The sequence below is a fragment of the Theropithecus gelada genome, chromosome 11, assembly GCF_003255815.1.
Source record: "Theropithecus gelada isolate Dixy chromosome 11, Tgel_1.0, whole genome shotgun sequence".
NCBI classification, from domain to species: domain Eukaryota; kingdom Metazoa; phylum Chordata; class Mammalia; order Primates; family Cercopithecidae; genus Theropithecus; species Theropithecus gelada.
Window position 1 is genome coordinate 23882255 of NC_037679.1, and position 18968 is coordinate 23901222.

Below are 18968 nucleotides of genomic sequence, written 5' to 3' on the forward strand. Positions count from 1 at the left end.
AGAGGTGTTGTGAAGATTACAGATGATAAGGGCAAAATGGTGGCTATATCAGTGCAGTAGTCAGGATTATTTTTGCTTTCCAGTGACTCAAACCTCTCCTAAACTGCTCTCTCAGTTTTGGCTCCGTCTTCCCATCATAATAACAGATGGTGTAGAGAGGTGTAGAGAGGTGACAGAGTCAAGGAACATGGTTCTTGTTTTCTGAAGATGGTTCTTTCCTCAAGCCCTTTGAGTTCTTCTTTGGTCTTATATTCTTGTCACAGAAGGAGAGATGATTTTGAGTAAAAACTGTCTTTCACCAGTTTTGTCTACCATTCCGACTCCATCTGCATTCCTGGAGGAGTCCTGTTGAGGACAGAGTGACTGTGAGCAAAACGTGAAGAGCTGTGTCACCAAGTTCCATAAAATTTGGGAGTCCAAGCAGCGTATTTGTGGGATTTGTCTGACAGAACACAATGGAAACAGAGTGTGGCATTCACTCCACCTCCCCCAGGTGACCGGCAGCTTTCTCACAGAGGAGGGGCTCTAGCGCATCCCTAATGGCATCTGCGGGGAAGCAGCAGGGCTGGGTGAGAAAGTGGGTTTCAAGGGACCTGCAGTGTTCAGCAGAGCCGTGGGAGGACCTGCTGGGAGCACACTTGTTTAGGAACACATGAGAGGGGCCCCGTGAAGATTTCAAGAAAACCTTGCCCAGTTAAGGGGATGGGAGGACTTTATAGGTCCTGTTTCAAAATATGTCTGTGAGAACAGTGTTGAGTCATTGTTGCTACAGGAACCCTATCTGAACCAAGAGGTTGCTAAGGTCTGGGGAAGGTTGAGCTACATATAACTTATGTGATGAACTCCACAAATGTCTATGCAACGGAATTTAACAGATGGTGAAAAGCATAAAGATTTTTGTTGCATGTACAGCTATGGAGCAGAATTTCTATACATTAAAAAGTGCTTCTATCACAATAATAAACATTACTCAGTGGCAATCCTAGGCATCATGTAGCTCAATGATTTTCAAAGGTTTTAAAGAAGCCGAACATTATAAAATTATTGTTTAGACTTTTATTTTAATTAGATAATATTTGCACATGGTGAAAATTTAACATGTACAAAAGCACATAGGAAAACTAGGTCTCCCTCTACTCGTTGACCCCGTCCACCCAAAGCCTCTACCCACAGGAAACTATTGTTACTCCTTTCTTTTGTATCCTTTCAGAGATGTTTTATGCATATCCAAGCACATTCTCACACACACACTTTTGTAAGCAGTAGCACAATAACCTTCTGAACTTTGCTTTTTCACTATGTACCATGGAGATCGTTCCAGAACAGTGCAAGTAGAGCCACCTTGTTCTTTTTTACTGCTGCATAGATTTCCATTTCAGGTCTGTGCACAATACATTTATTCTCTAATCTATTATTAGATTCCTTTTGTTTGCTTCCAATTTCATATCTATGGAATATGCATATCCTTGTACATATGATGTAATACTACAAATGAGCAAGTTAGCTAAGGAATACATTCTAAGATATGGAATTACTTGTCAACATTGCTCATTGAAAATTTTGATACATGTTGCCAAATTGCTCTCCACAGATGTTCCATAAGTTTCTACTGCCATCAGCAATGTATGAAAGTGCCTAATTCCTCCTACCCCCCACATCACTGAGTATCTTATCAAACTTTTTGATCTTTTCTGATTGGATGAGTACTTAATGTATATTTGAAAAATATGCATAAGGTTGACATATATTTAAAAGTTATTTATATGTCCTTTGTTCATAGCCTTTGCTCATTTTTGCTCTTTTTTTCTTTTCTTTTCTTTTTTTTAAATTATACTTTAAGTTCTAGGGTACATGTGCATAACGTGCAGGTTTGTTACATATGTATACTTGTGCCATGTTGGTGTGCTGCATCCATCAACTCGTCAGCACCCATCAGCTCGTCATTTACATCAGGTATAACTCCCAATGCAATCCCTCCCCCCTCCCCCCTCCGTGCTCTTTTTTTCTTACTGATTTTTTTTTTTTTTTTTTTTTGAGACAGAGTCTCACTCTGTCGCCCAGGCTGAAGTGCAGTGGCATGATCTCGGCTCACTGCAAGCTCCGTCTCCCAGGTTCATGCCATTCTCCTGCCTCAGCCTCCCGAGTAGCTGGGACTATAGGCGCCCGCCACCATGCCCGGCTAATTTTTGTATTTTTTTTAAGTGGAGATGGGGTTTCACCGTGTTAGCCAGGATGGTCTCGATCTCCTGACCTTGTGATCTGCCTGCCTCGGCCTCCAAAAGTGCTGGGATTACAGGTGTGAATCGCCGCGCCCGGCCTTTTTCTTACTTATTTGTGAGTTTTTTACGCGTTAAGAAAAATATCCTTGTCTGTAATCTGAGTCACAATATTTTTCTCATTTTGTCAATTATCTTTTGACTTTGTTCATGCTGATTTATTGCCATGTATATAGATTTAAGGTCATTTTTATTTGGTTATTTTTTTAAATCTTTTTATTGTATTTATCTTTTCTATTACAGCTTCTGGGTTTTGTGTGGTATTTGGAAGGCTCTCTCTACTTCTTTGTGGTTATTTTAAAGTTCTTTAATTTTTTCCTTCTACTAGTTTTATGGTTTCATTTTTCATGTTTAAATCTGACTCATTTGGAATTTACTTTTGTGTAAGTTGGGAACTAAGATTCCATCTTATCATTTTTTTTCCCCAAATGGTTACCTAGTGGTCCCAGCACCATTTATTAATCTTTCCCCTATTTATTGAAAATGCCACCTTTATAATCACCTACTAAATTCCTATATGTTTTAGGGTGAATATCTGGACTTTTGGAGTACCACTGAACCACTACCCTCATTAAGGTGGGGGCAGAGAGGCCAGAGCTCTGTGCACTGGTTTCCTCTCTCGTTGCCAACATTACCCCTGAAGTTGCTTTGGGGGAGATCTTGGGGTTCTGGGGAACAGATTTTGAAAACTACCAGTCTGGACCACTCTCTTTTTCACTGATGAAAATCTGTAGCTTGGTGTAATTAAGTGACTTAAAATAATGTTCTGACATTGGCAAGTTGCCGTATGCCCCCAACCCCTTAACCCCCCACCATGTGCATGGAGTATATCATTGGTGTAGGAGTCGCACTGATATGAGAATCACAGAAAGTTGGCCAGGGAGCCCACAGCTGCTGTTAGGGACTGCTATAGTGTCAGAGGGCCTCATCCATGTATTTGGGGGAAAGAATGCTCCAGAAAGAGGAAACAGCAAGTACAAAGTTCCTGAGCTACATACGTAGAGAGATATGGGTATAGGTATAGAAATAGTATAGATAATTTAGAGAGACAGAGATGGAGACAGACCTAGAGATGAGAATGTGCTTCAGCTAAGAGTAGGACCATTTTTACTTAGCATGCTTTTCATATTATTAAGTTGCTGTTACAATTTTCACAGCCAAAAATCCATACATGATGTTATTTGTATTGTTTATGTTGTTTTATATATTGTTTTTATTTATGCTTATATTTTCACAGCACTCCTAAATTGAGTGGAATGATTGCAAAGTGTTTCTTTCCTTCTTTCTTTCTTTCTTTCTTTCTTTCTTTCTTTCTTTCTTTCTTTCTTTCTTTCTTTCTTTCTTTCTTTCTTTCTTTCTTTCTTTCCTTCTTTCTTTCTTTCTTTCTTTCTTCTTTTTGTTTTTTGAGACAGTCTTGCTCTGTCACCTGGGCTGGGGTACAGTGGCGTTATCTCAGCTCACTGCAACCTCCGCCTCCTGGANTTTTTTGAGACGGAGTTTCACTGTTGTTGCCCAGGCTGGAGTGCAATGGCGCGATCTCGGCTCAGTGCAACCTCTGCCTCCCGGGTTCAAGCGATTCTCCTGCCTCAGCCTCCCGAGTAGCTGGGATTACAGGCATGCGCCACCACCCCGGCTAATTTTGTATTTTTAGTAGAGACGGGGTTTCTCCATGTTGGTCAGGCTGGTCTTGAACTCCCGACCTCAGGTGATCCACCTGCCTCAGCCTCCCAAAGTGCTGGGATTACAGGCGTGAGCCACCATGCCCAGCGCAAAGTGTTTCCAATAAATGAGGATACTCCACCCCTTGCTCTCCAAAAGCTTCTCTTCAATTTGGGTTTTGGTGCCAGCAATTTAGTCTTGACTGATACAATAACGTTTCAAATTTCTAGAAATAGTTGGGGGAGGGGAAGACTAGCCTGTGTTGTAGAGTTTTGAGGACAGAAAAACAGCTTTGTACCTGATGCCTCTCCCTCAGAAAGTAGTCAGCCCCAGAGAGCCCCAGTTCCACCTTCTTTTGAAATTATTTTAGAGGTAATCTCTGGATCCCCTCCAGGAGGGACTGTCCATCCCCAACAGGTGCAGAGAATGAACCACTGCTTAAGTTTGCCTGGTAAATGGTTTAAAGTGTCACTGCTAGATATGGTGGCTGTGATGTCACTACCGTGTGTATCTTGAAAAGTCAGTAAAGAATAAGTAAAACATTTGAAGAGGTTCTTATTCAGCAACAATATTTGTTTAAAGGTTTGCCAAAAACACAAAACAAAGTCTTAAACCCCAAACCTTTAACAGTATAAAAATAACAAGGCTTAAGTCATAAACATTGGATTTCCAGAATTTAAAAAGATAATTTTTGAAAAAGGAATTACATCAAGGAAAGATTTTATTTTTTTGAATTGACTCTCTTCTAAAACAAATAAAAAAAACAAACAAACAAGAAAAGCAATAACAAAAAAAAGTTGCTATCATCAATCCAGAGAAATGGATGGATTCCAATATTTTATTCATAAACAAACTTCATTCCAAACGGCAGAACAACAGGGGTCTGGCCTTCTGCATGGCTCAGGCCTGAGTTTCTGAACCGGAGGTTATATGGCGAGGCTGAGATTAAGGGTTTTCCTGTCTCATTTAATGAGGGCATAGTCACAGTTGCACCAGCAGTTGTTTTCATGTCCAATTCTGTTGGCTTTGTAGTCTGGTAAAATTCTCCCACCTCTAACAATGAGCTGACTTGGAACTTGAGACTCTGCCGTGCTGATATATTGACACCAGAAAATCTGGACACTGCTCCGGGGTTCTTTCACAAAGTCCGAGAGGTCATACTATTTTCACAGCAACACCAGGGCGTGATTTGCCTTTTTCACTCACATTTTCTCAAAAATATACAAGGAGGTTTTCAGAGGCTGCATAATGTGTGATATCACAACAGATTGAATGCAGGAGCAGATAGGAGAACCCAGCTGTCTTCTATTAAACCAGATATGAAAGAGATTTGCAAAAATGTAAATCAATGCTGCTCTTTTGCCAAATATTTTTGTTTTGGAAAATGTGGTTATTTTTCATAGAATCTTATTTATGATAAAGTATCTATTGTATTTTTAAAATAATTAAAATATTTTGACTTATAATACACTAAATAAAAGATATCATGTATAAGCTCTTTAGGGTCCTCATAATTTTTAAGAGCTTATGTGAAATTTAAAGTTTGTCTAAAGAGGTTCAGAGACCACAAATTTTGAGAATTATGGGTCTATGGGATAGTGAAGGAAGATAAACACAAAATAACAATTAATATTTATTGAGTGCTTCCTGTTTGACAGGCACTGTGCTAAGAGCCTTACATGGATTGCCTCCTTTAATTCTTGTAACCTCCCCTCAGAGTAAGTACCAGTGTTTCTTCTTTTATTTTTAAGAGACAGGGTCTCACTTTGTTACCCAGGCTGAAGTGCAGTGGCACAATCATAGCTCATAACTCAAACATAGCTCAACGTAATCTTGAACTCCTAGGCCTGCCTCGGCCTCCCAAAATGCTGGGAATACAGGCGCATGCCACCATGCCTGGCTTTAGTGTTCCTTCTTCTGCAGTAGATGAGGAAACTGGAGCTTGGAGAGGATGTTACTTTCTCAAGGTCATAGAGCCAGAGAGTGGCAGAGGATGGAATTGAACCTGGGAGTGCGGCTGTAGCTCCCTTCTTTTTCTTTTTTCTTTTTTCTTTTGAGACAGAGTCTTGCTCTGCCGCCCAGGCTGGAGTGCAGTGGCGCGATCTCGGCTCACTGCAACCTCCACCTCTCGGGTTTACGCCATTCTCCTGTCTCAGCCTCCCCAGTAGCTGGGACTACAGGCGCCCGCCGCCACGCCCGGCTAATTTTTTGTATTCTTTAGTAGAGGCGGGGTTTCACCGTGTTAGCCAGGATGGTCTCGATCTCCTGACCTCGTAATCCGCCCGCCTCGGTTTCCCAAAGTGCTGGGATTACAGGCATGAGCCACTGTGCCCGGCCAACTCCCTTATTCTTAACCACTTGGTGGTGGTCCCTCTAAAAGCCTGTCCCCCCACCCCTTAACCCGCTGTACTACTGCGATGTAATGGAAGATTGTGGTCTGGGAGGCAACGGGAGAGGATATTGTACTACAGGCACTCAGAAGATCTTTCCCTCTCAGAGTTGGGGTTGGACTGGACAACTGCTGGCCTCTCATGGTGTGTGGACACCACATGGGCAACTAGATCCTAAAATACAGAGACCCACACTGGTGTCCCTCCTCTTTTAAGCTGCTTTGGGAACAAAAAGGCCATGATTATTAAAAAGTCATAGTTTTGCAGGAAATGAAAGCCAAGACCCATTAACAGGGGTACAGCTAATGGGCACGGTGTATGAAAGAGGCAAAGGTCGCTTGGCATTGTTTTTCACTCTTAGATAAGCCGAAAAGGACCTCAGAACAATGGTGTGTTTTAGCCTAAAGAGAAAAAAAAGTGTGCTTCTAATCTGAGGGGAGAATGATGGTGTGTTAAAGAATATGAATTAGTGGATGCTAAAGAGGTCTGTTATTACTCACAAGGACTAATATTCACACAGAATTGAATTTGACTAGGCCAGCAGAAAAACTTCCAAATATTCCTTTCTGTCCAATGCAGGGATCAGCCATTATTGCCCCAAGGCAGATTAGCCTTAATTGGTCATACATTTGCAAAAATTAGCATAATGCCTTTCCATTTCTTCTATTATCTTAACTAATTGCTTTACATTGGCTCTCCTATTGTCTTATCTTTCTTGCCAATAGCACTTGATGGCCCAATGAAAGGCACTTGACTTCCCTAACGGTATGCAAACTTCATTAGCCTTGGTTCTTTAAAGGTGTTAGGCTACGTTTCGGGTCAAAAGTCTGGGATAGTGTCAAGGGATGGGTGGACTGTCAGGGTAAGAGACACCATGGGTTTGCTCCTTGGCTTCCTTAGTTAACACACTGTGTTTTGCCACGTGAGGGGAGAACTGACAAGGTGTTTGGGAACTGAAAAATCATAGTTACAACTGAGTTCACAAAACTCTGAGCTAGAGTTGGACACGACCTTACTGGCTTCTCCTGGTAGACGACCTGTGCTCCCCAAGGTCTCCCAAAGGCATGACTAACTACTCAACTCGGTGTCATCCCAGTTCTCCAGTGAGCCATGGCCTCATTTTATTGACACTAAGAGCAACGTTCTTAGGCCAAGACAGCACTCTGGAGCTTCACAGACCAGAAAAGTCACATTCTTCCCCTCACAGAGTTTAAAGTCCCGCAGGGAAAGATAGATGGGTGAAGGAAAAGCAAACACCAAATGGCAAATGCACACTTGGGAGCTTCCTCTTCTTTGAGATAAGAAGGAAGGCTGAAGAAACAGAAATGTTGAGAAGCTGGCGTGGGGAAGTACAGCAGGTAGAGGTGGGAGAGAGTGAAGGAATCTCTACTCCAGTTGAACAGGAGATGGGAGTTTGGGCTGTAAGTGAAGGAGGTAGGGGGAAATTGCGCTGCAGAAAAGTGAAAGACAGGTGAAATGAAATAAATGCGGTGGGCGTTGGAAATTTAAATCGGATCTTAAAAAAATACTCCTGCCCCCTGGCTTAGGAAAAAAATGAACGTAGGTAAGCCTTAAATAACCATCTTCCTTCCATTTCATTTGTTCCAGTTTATGTTTGGAGGATTTGTATGTGATCAGATAGTTAATAAACAGGTGAAATACGAGTACAAAGAGAAAGAGCTGCAGTTCCTGTAAAATCTAAGATAAAAGCTTTGGAAAGCCTCGATAAAACGGAGTTACCAAAAAAGCGTCATTGAATAAAAGGTAAGAGAGACAACTGTAAGAAAAAAAAAATCATAAAAATCAGTGGAGGCAATTTTGTTTCACAAGTGTCTTAAGGTTCTCACCATACTGTAAGTAAATGCTGGACACTGTAATGATGTACAATGGTTTGATTTATGCAACAGAGACTAGCAGCAACTTGGTGAATCTGCATTCAGGAAAGAGACCCTGGCCCTGCATCGCATGATTGGTGAATAAACGCATAGTTAGATGTGTGTTTTAGGTTAAAGTCTTTAGTGAGCTCTGCATGTATCATTTTATTGATTCTCTGTTCTGGCTCTTCTGATTTTTCAACCAGTTCCCTGTCAGGTATGGTTGGATAAGAGGTGTAAAGGGAGAGTAAAAAGGCTTGGGGTTTTGTTGTTTTCTTCCTCCTCACTTGAAGTGAGCAGGCATGTGATTATTTCATCTGACCACTAGATGCCACTATTGCTTCATGGAAATCTTTTCCAGCTGCTTTGGCTCTAGCAATTTACGCTGGACATTTTACTCTTAACTGAGAGCTTGTGTGAGGAAGGGCAGAATGGGTCCCATTGTTACCTCCTTCACCTGTGCTCAAATCTAGCAAAGTTTAAAAAGTATATAGACATGGCATTTGAATAAGGGGCACCCAGGTACAGAGTTCTCAGTCAAGGATCATTATTTCTTGAAGAATGACTTTGAAAACGGCTTCTTTTTATTTTATTTTACTTTTTGAGATGGAGTCTTGCTCTGTCACCCAGGCTGGAGTGCAGTGGCGTGATCTCGGGTCACTGCAACCTCTGCCTCCCGGGTTCAAGCAATTCTCCTGCCTCAGCCTCCCAAGTAGCTGGGATTACAGGCGGGTGCCACCACGCCCAGATAATTTTTGGATTTTTAGTAGAGACAGGGTTTCACTGTGTTGGCCAGTCTGGCCTCGAACTCATGACCTCAAGTGATCCGCCCACCTTGGCCTCCCAAAGTGCCGGGATCACAGGTGTGAGCCACCTCACCTGGCCCAGCTTCCTTTTAAAGTAAGTAGAATGACTTATTGTAAGTGAGGGAAAAGAAATGTTCTGTCTGATTTAGGGTATACACACTACCTTGTGTCCAGTGCAGGTCACTCTGTCATAACAAGCCCCACCAGGTGGCTATCCCTGGCTGCACAAAGGGTAAAGCTGCTGCTGAAGCCCAGCACCCCTTCCCAGTGTGAGCCCCTACTCTATATGCTGAAGAATTCCTCAGGTCAGTAAAGTCACCTTCTGAGGAATTCCTCAGCATATAGAGTAGGGGCTCACATTGAGGAGGGAGGAGGGCCAGCTCTACAGTGTCCTGAGCTGGCTATGGAGATCCTCTCTATAGACTCTGACATCTGTTTCAGGGACCTCAGAACTGAAAGAGCTCTTCGAGGTCAGCTGCTTCAGTCTCCCACTTATTGCAAGCAATCCTTTGGTAATATCCTTGGTACAGGAGCGCTCACCTGCTGGAATACTCTCTGTACTAAGATCCCTACTTGGTTGGGCATTTCATTTTCTTGTGGGGCAGCACTGTTAGAAAGCATATTCTATATTAAGCCAAAATCTGCCTCCCTTCAACTTCCCTTAGTCATTTCTCATGATTCCCAGACTCCTCATCAATTCAGGAGATAAGAAGAAAGGATGAAGGATTGATTCGGGATAATTCAGTCCTTATTTATTGAACAGCTTTAGGGCCAAGGCCCTGTGCTAAGCAATCCAGAGCATCTGCTGAAGACAGCTGGGATTGTCAGTGTTCTTACTGTGTCTTTCCTGGAATGAGACATAACATTCCAGGTGAGGTCCAATTCATGCAGGTATAGGGACCATTACTGCACTCGATCTGGAAGCTTGCATCGAGTAAGATTATGTTAACTTTTTATACACTATAACAATACTGGTCCATTTGCGGTTGAGGTAGATTTAAATTCTCAAGTCTTTTTTTTTTTCCTCAGGATCAGTGTCAAGCAATTTTTTTCCCATTGTGTACTGCTTATTTTTACTTTTATTTTTGGAGACAGGGTCTCACTTTGACATCCAGGCTGCAGTATAGTGGTGCCAACCTGGCTCACTGCAATCTCCACCTCCCAGGGTCAAGCAATCCTCCAGCAAAATGTTTCTGAGAAACCACTTACCTGTTGTGAGCTAGAACTATATCACACATCTCTTTTCTTACAAAGACATTGACTGGTTCCAAGTCTGGTTTTGTTTATGCCTTGCTACAACAACCCATGAATGTCACACTGGCCAGCTAAATACTAATCTATATCACTGGAAGAAATAACCAAGTCAAGTGGTTCCAAGAACCCAGTAAGTGTTGGGCAAAACCCTTGAAATTAACTGAATAATTAATATATTGTCTGACAAAATACTAGATTATTAAATATTAGCCATTATGTGTTTAAAAGGGTTTGTTGTGATGAAATTTAGAGTTAGAAATAGCTCCCCCAAATTTTGGTCCTGAGCTACTCATTTTGGTAAATGATGAGATTAATATCATTAGGCAATTTAATTGCTATATTTCAGATATTAGTCATCTGTGTCAGTTTGATATTTCTACATATATATGCCCTATTCATATTATACCTAAGCTTCCAGTTTATTTAATTAAGTTGTGACCATCATAAGTAGGAAAACAGATATTAAATGAAGATGGGAATCTGAACCACAAGAACTGTATGTGATAAATTAATGGGCAATATAATGCAGCGATGAAAGATATTTACATTGCAGGCTGCATTTGGAATGCAAATAGTTTGATTATACATTTCCTGGAAAAGTCTCTAAGAGGAATCTAGAATTTGAGGGAAACTTTTGACTCAGATTTTGTTCATAGAGACTGTTTTTTACTCAGCTTATAGGATATGACACACACTTGGTTTTCCTTCTACATCACTGATTCCTGCTTTTCAATCTCCTTTGCTGGTATTGTATAAAATTTAGCCTAAAGCTGCCTCCTTACATATTTTAAGTTTGGCCTAAAGTTTCTCTGTACCTTGTGAACTATAACACGCGGAGGTGTAAACAGACCCATATCCTACACTTGTGCCAATCACCAAGTCTTGGCCAATCAAATGTAGCCAACTGTTCAAACCATGTTCAAATAAGGAAATGCTGAGCCGTAACCAATCCAGCTGTTTTTGTACCTCACTTCCGTTATCTATACGTCACTTTCCTTTTTCTGTCCATAAATCTTCTTCCCCCACATGGCTGCGCTGAAATCTCAGAGCCTATTCTGGCTCAGAAGGCTGCCTAGTTCACGAATCATTCATTGCTCAGTTAAACTCCATTACATTTAATTCAGCTGAAGTTTTTATCACTGGTTTCTCCTTTTCTTCCCATCCATTTAATACTGAGGTGCTTTGGGGCTCAGCCCTAGCCCCTCTTTATCTGTATCTACTCCCTAGCTGACCTGTTCCAGGTTCATGTCTTTAAATACCATCTTTATGCCAACAAGTCCCAAATGTGTGCCTTCAGTCCAGAACTCCCTCTGAGTTCCAGACGTAAGAACATTCAAATATGAACTCCTGATCTTCCTTCCAAACCTGCCCCACCCCTCAGCTTTTTCGTCTCAGTTGATAATAACTAAGCATCGCAGTTTATTAGATCAGAAAAGTGACAAGGGACTCGCAGAGACTTGTGTGGAGTTTGAGTTTTCTCTGAACAAGATAAGGAGACAGAGGGTTTTGAGCAAGAAGTGGAATTATCTGGTATATTTTAAAAGGCTCATTCTGGCTGCTTTGCAGAGAGCAGACAGCGGAGGCACGAAGATACATCAAGAGAGACCAGTTAGGAGGCTGCTGCCATAACCCAGGTGTGAGAGCACGACAACTTGGATCAGGGTAGTAGTAGTGGTAAGAAGTGGTCAGATTCTGGATATGTTTTCAAGGTAGAGTTAATAGGATTTCTTGGCAGGATGCAGGATGTGAAAGAAAGAGAAGTCAGGGATGATTCCAAGACTTTTAGTTTGAGCAGCTAGAAGAGTGGTGGTGTTACCTTCAACTGAGATGGGGAAGATTGCATAGTGAGTTTGGGATGTCCACTAGATATTGAAGCAAAATGTTTGAATGGGAATTTGAACATTTTAGTCCATTTGAAGTTCAAAAGAGAGGTCTGGACTGGATATGTAAAATTGGGAATCATTGCCTTATAGATAGTATTTAAAACCTCAGACTGGAAGAGATCACTAAGGTCTTAGACAGTTACAGTAAAGAGAATTTCCTATAGACCTAGAGCATTGGTTCTCAACCAGAGGTGTTTCCCCTGGGGGTATTTGAAAATGTCTAGAAACATTTTTGGTTGTGGGGATTCGTTGCTACTGGGACCTACTGGACAGAGAACAGGGATGCTACAATATATATCTATCCTGTAATGCCTAGGACAGCCCCCAACAACAAAGAATTATCTGGCCAAAAAGTCAGTAGTGTCAAAGTTGAGAAACCCTTGCATAGATGGAAAAGACCAAGGACAAAGCCTGGGACACTGCAATATTTAAGAAGTAGAGAGGAAGAGGAGGAACCAGCAAAGGATACAGAAGGGTAATCAGGCAAATAGGGGGAAACTAAAAGTTGTAGATCCTGGAAGGCAAGTAAAGAAGGTTTATCAACAAGTAGGTGTGTCGAATGCTGCTGATTAGGGGCATGGTGTCAGTTGCCTGTAGTTCCAGCTACTGGCGAGGCTGAGGCAGGAGGATCGCTTGAGCCCCAGAGTTCAAGGCCAGCCTGGGCACCTAGTGAGATGATATCTCCAAAAAAAAAAAAAAAAAACCAAAAAAAAAAAAAAAAACCAAAAAAAACAAAAATGCTACTAAGTCAAATTGGATGATAACTGAGAATTATTCGTTGTATTTGTCAACATGCATGTAATTTATGATCTTGAGAAAAACAGTTTCAGTGTATGTGTTGGGTGGATTTAAGATAGAATGGAAGGAAAGGGAGATTGCAGACAACTAGTACGTAAAAGTTTTGGGAGAGGTTTTGCTGCAAAGGAAAACAAAGAAATGGGGCAGTGGCTGGCCAGAGGTAAGTATCAGAGAGTTGAGCATAAGTTTAGAGTGCTGACTGTCAGACCACATCAAGGGCCTTTGAATCAAAGACAAGGCAGATCCAGGTTGAAATGATTCTGGACACAGGTGTAGAATGAAAAAAAGGTCTAGAAATTAATTATGTTTTTGGGTGACAGCTTCATGAGTCAGAGGCAGGTCTGATGACTGGGGCCAGTTGTACCAGATGGTTCTAAGACACACTGTTCTTTATATTCTATTCTTTTCTGTCCAAATAAAGGACTGGAGCTGGCATATGAATTCTTCGCAATAACTCAGTACAAGATTCCCTGCTGTCTCTGACTTCTAGGGGTAGGCTTATTCTTATTTTATGTGGCTCCAAGGGTGCAGGTAAGTTTCGGGACCCTCTCTGTCTGGACGATTGCAGCAGTCACTTATCTGACTCCAGCTTGCTGCCTTTCACTCCCTTCTCTATTTCCAGAGTGATCTTTCTAAATGCAAATCTGAGTCTATCATTCCCCATCTAAAAACTGTGTATAGCTTCCCGTCCTAATCAAGATAAAATTCAGGCTCCCTTGTGTGGCATACAATATTATCTCAGACTTAGTTTTCCCTGTGTTTTCCAGGCTTGTGTCCAGCTTTTCTGTGCCTTGCAGTGGATGTTGGATTTCTCCACATCCATGGTTCCATGTACTCACCATGCAGAGTCAGACCTCCAAACCTGTGCTTAACTTGTTTACCCTTCTATAACACCCTATCTACTTTTCTGTGTTTGGTTAACTCCTGCTCATTGTTCAAGACTAATTTCCTTTAGGAAGTGGTGTACATTAGAATCCAATGGGGTTACAAGTGACAAAAAATAACTGGCTCTGTTGCTGCTCTGGAGTAAACATGAGAAAGAAAATGATATTCTAGGGTCCATGGAGAGGAACGTCAGATGCCTTTCTGAATGGGCACCAGGCCCATTTTAACCATTTTTAAGTGCACAGTCCTGTGATGTTAAGTCATTTGCATTGTTGTGCTTTCCTGGTACTTCTTGAGCTCTTTTTTCTGTAGACATTGGTCCTCCCTTAATTCAAGATAATTATCTTCTAGCATATCTTAACAATCTGTTCTTGGAACCACTATTATTCAACTGGGACTGGCAAATCCTGGCCTGATCTTTCTTAGATTTCAAGACTATGATGTTCCTGCCTGGTATGTGCCTTCAACTCTAGGGAATTAAAGTCATGTATGTTGCTTTGTTTTGTCTCACATTTTGCCTGAGCCTTGTTTTAGATTAACTGGTCACTTCATTAATTCATTCAATGACTGATTCACATACGGGTTTGCTGTAACTTACTATGTAAAAAGTCTGTTTCTTCTGGCTTAATCATCAGGGTTTCTGGAGGTGTGGAATAGCAGACTAATTATCCCTCTGTAACCACTCATGTTTTTGAGATGAATTACCTGTAGTATGAATTCTTTGCTCATTCACCGTATTATTTGTTTAAAAATAACAATTGGGCACTTGTCACTTACCAGACACAGTGCTTGGTGCTCAGGATGCAGAATGAAAGACATTCCTTGTCCTGAAGGAGCTGCAGTCTAGTGTCAGGGTAGACAAGGAAAGCAAGAGTGGAGCATAATAAGTTCTTAGGTCAATATATACCTGAGGTGTTATGAGAGTCCGGAAGATGGGGCATGTGACTGAGACTTGGAGTCAGGGAAAAACCTCAAGAGAAAGTAGTGCCTGGAGGTTGCAGTGAGCCGAGATCATGCCGCTGCACTCCAGCCTGGGAGACAGAGTAAGACTCTGTCTCAAAATAACTAACTAACTAGCTAACTAACTAACTAAATAACATAGTGCCTGAACTGAGTGATGAGAGACCTAGGAGTCAACAGGAAGCTAACATGGGCTGAACCAGCTTGATAAAAATAAAACTCTCCACAATTTCATCAACACTAACCCACACTATTTCAAATAAATATTCAAAGTAAAAAAAATGTGCTTGTTAGGCAACTTTATCATAAGTTCCCTAATCTCCATCAACCCACCCCAACGTTACCCCAATTAAATACATAATACAAGTTCCTCAGTTTCAACTAGATCCCCACCTGGATTCCTATCCCTCTTCTAGAGACTTCTGGAATGTCACTGCCCTATTTTCTTCAGCCCACTCCATCCCTCAAACTCACCCCTCTCCCTGTTACCTACAAATCAGCATCATCCTTGGGCTCATCTAAAGAAAGTAATGAGAGATAGGTGGAGTTAAAGGACAAGGCAAAGTTCAGGGGAGAGATGAGGCTTTAGGATGAAAAAGGACCAGGATTGGGCTGGGGATAACTTCTGCACATATCCTGTGGTATTGTGTGGCATTAAGAGTTGGCCTTATACCTTAGAAGAACTCTTTTCTCCATCTCTGGTGGTAGGGTAGAGGATAAAGTGGAGAGAGTCTTACTAGTGCATCTTGCCAAGGGCTTTTTTTTTTTTTGAGACAGGTTCTAGCTCCATCAACCCAGGCTGGAGTGCAGTGGTGTGATCGTAGCTCACGGCAACCTTGAACTCCTGGGCCCAAATGATCCTCTTGCTTCAGCCCCTCAAGTAGCTGGGACTACAGGCACGTGCCACTATGCCTGGCTAATTTTTTTATTTTTGTAGAGTTGAGGTCTCACTATGTTGCCCAGGCTGGTCTCAAACTCCTGAGCTCAAGCAATCCTCTTGCCTCAGCCTCCCAAAGTGTTGGGATTACAGGTGTGAGCCACTGCACCAGGCCCATTTTAACCATTTTTAAGTGCACAGTCCTGTGATGTTAAGTCATTTGCATTGTTGTGCTTTCCTGGTACTTCTTGAGCTCTTTTTATCTGTAGACATTGGTCCTCCCTTAATTCAAGATAATTATCTTCTAGCATGTCTTGATTTTTTTTGGCCACTTTTGTTGTATGTGTCAGAGTGTGTGTGTGTGTTTTAACCAGCATATCAAATCGTGAGTCTACCTTCTGAGGAGAGTGCAGCAATGTGGGTTCTAGTGGTTTCCTTCTTCTTATTCTCCTGGGCTGCTTCAGAATTTAAGTGTTTGGTTTAATAAGGTTAAGGAGCTGGTTATTATTATTATTATTTTTTTGGAGAGAAGTCAGCAAAACGCTCTGTGGATAAACCAAGAACTTAGTATGCAAAGGGCTTTTGGTAGTCTGGGCACACAACCCGAGCACACATGGTATGAGTGAGTGTCCACACACAAGCATGCCCTTGCTTTCCTAGGTCACCTGTGGAGAAAGAAACATCATCTTTCAACAGAGGATCATTCCTCCGTTTGATGATACGTGCATCCTGGCATCTGGAATTCAATTGACTATTCTGTCTTAGAGCCAAGAATCTAGAAAGTGAGTGGAAACATCAGATGTGAGTCAATATTTCATAATGTCGTTTAAGAGAACATATCAACACTCAGTTAACAAGCAGCAGCCCTGTGCGGACGATGATGAAGGCTGGACACATATGAGGGTGTGAATGTGGAAGAGGGCTGGGGCTGGGGACTTTTATAAGAATATTTCCGTGCCTAGCTCAGTGCTGGCCACATGTTTAGTTAAGCAGGACATTTCCTTACTGGGAGTCCAGTTGGAATTGATTTTCCATTAACTATTTATTTTGATCTTTGATTTTCTCCATTTTAATAGGTTGTTAGCAAAATCAGCTTAATGCTGGTCACATACATTGATTAACTGTTTCATTGATCATACAAACACAACCATTAAATACTTGTGTGTTACAGAGATAATTATTGTAACTATATTCATACTAGAGGGATAGACCAACAATATGCTGGGAAGGAAGTTTTTTTCTTCTTTTTAAAAGAAGTAAATTTGATACTCAAGAGGTAGTGTGGTGGACTTAGAATGCCCCTTCCTACTTTGCTCATCCTTCAAGGTCTGAATGAAACATGACCTCTTTTCCAAAGCCTTGCACAATCTTCCCAGGCCCTATCATGGTTCCTTCCTCAGCTTGTGCGTGTTCTCACAGGACTGCACACAGCTGCATATTTACCCAAGGCAGGAAAGTGACCCTTATTTATCTTTTTCATATAGTACAAGTCCAGTATATTCTGACTAGTTTTTTGTTTTTGTTTTTGGTTTTCTTTTGTTTGTTGTTGTTGTTTTTTGAGACAGAGTCTCGCCCAGGCTAGAGTGCAATGGCGTGGTCATAGCTCATTGCAACCTGGAACTCCTGGCTCAAGCAATCCGTCCACTTCAGTCTCCCTAAGGGCTGGGATCATAGGTGTGAGCCACCATGTCTGGCCTTTGATTTGGTTTTTATTTCAATCTTCAAAAAGTAAAAAGAAGGTTTATAGTTTTTGCTAATTTTATAAGTAACCAGGCTCACTGGATTGGGATTAGACAATAAAGTAGAACATGCAGTCACCTTCAGCCTATCACTTAGAGACAACCATTATGAATATTTTGGGATATTTATCTCCAGATCTCTCTGTCTCATATATGTGTATATATATATTTATTTATATTTATAAACTTAGAGGTAGAGATTATTCTTTTTTTTTTTCTTCTTTTTTTCTTTCTTTTTTCTTTTTTTGACGGTGTCTTGCTCTTTCACCAGGCTGGAGTGCAGTGGCATGATCTCTCCTCACTGCAACCTCTGCCTCCCGGGTTCAAGCAATTCTCCTGCCTTAGCCTCCCGAATAGCTGGGACTACAGGCATGTGCCACCACGCCCAGCTAATTTTTGTATTTTTAGTAGAGGTGGGGTTTCACCATGTTGACTAGGATGATCTCAATCTCTTGACCTCATGATCTGCCCGCCTTGGCCTCCCAAAGTGCTGGGATTACAGTTATCAGCCACCGTGCCCAGCCTGAGATATAGATTTTTCTAAATAAAAATGGAATCACATTATAACTCCTTCTTCGTCAGATGCTCTTTTAACTCAATATGCCATAGGCATCTTTTCCTTCCTTCCTTCCTCTCTCCCTCCCTCCCTTCTTTATTTTCTCTTCTTTTCTTTTTTTTTTTTTTGAGACGGAGTCTCGCTCTGTCGCCCGGGCTGGAGTGCAGCGGTGCAATCTCAGCTTACTGCTCACTGCAACCTCCACCTCTCAAGTTCAAGTGATTCTCCTTCCTCAGACTCCCGAGTAGCTGGGACTGCAGGTGTACACAAGTTTGCCCTTGCTTTCCTAGGTGACCTGTGGAGAAAGAAACATCATCACCACGCCTGACTAATTTTTGTATTTTTTTTTTAGTAGAGATGAGGTTTCACCATGTTGGCCAGGCAGGTCTTGAACTCCTGATCTCAAGTGATCCACCCACCTTGGCTTCCCAAAGTGTTGGGATTATAGGCATGAGCCACCATGTCTAGCCGCCATAGGCATTGTTCTGTTTGAATAAATATAGAGCTAGACCCACTTGTTTAACCAATCACCGTATGTTGAAATTTTAGGTTATTTCCAGTTTTTCATACTACTATAAATAATACTATGCTAAATATCCTTGTATATATATCTTTGTAGCCTATTTTCATTCTATTTACCCAATTACTCTTTAAAAAAATCTTTTAGGATATTGTCAATATTTTCCTACTGCTATAAATAATACTTGGATAAACATTTTGTACATACATCTTTGTCCCCTTTTCAATGTTTTTTTTTTTTAGGATAACTTCCTAGAAGTAACCTCATTGGTTACCCATTGGTCAAAGGGCGTGTACTTGTAAAACTTTTGGATACATGTTGCCAAATTACCCTGCAAAAGGTTGTGCCAACTTGCACAGTTATTACCTGTATGTAAGAATTCCTCTTTCACCCTACTCTTGGCCACAATGGGATTTGTGAACATTTTAAAAACTTTGTTAAGTATATTTTGTGAACTAGGTGCTAAACTTAACCACAAACAGCACAGTTTC

General features: G+C 41.4%; 1 long non-coding RNA gene across 1 annotated transcript in view; it reads left to right on the plus strand.

The window, feature by feature from the left end:
- The window catches only part of LOC112635211, a 100079-nt gene continuing 81111 nt past the window's right edge, over window positions 1-18968 (plus strand). The window contains exons 1-2 of the long non-coding RNA XR_003121876.1: window positions 1-493; window positions 16323-16444. This is a non-coding gene — a long non-coding RNA (uncharacterized LOC112635211). The remainder of the gene's footprint in view (window positions 494-16322; window positions 16445-18968) is intronic.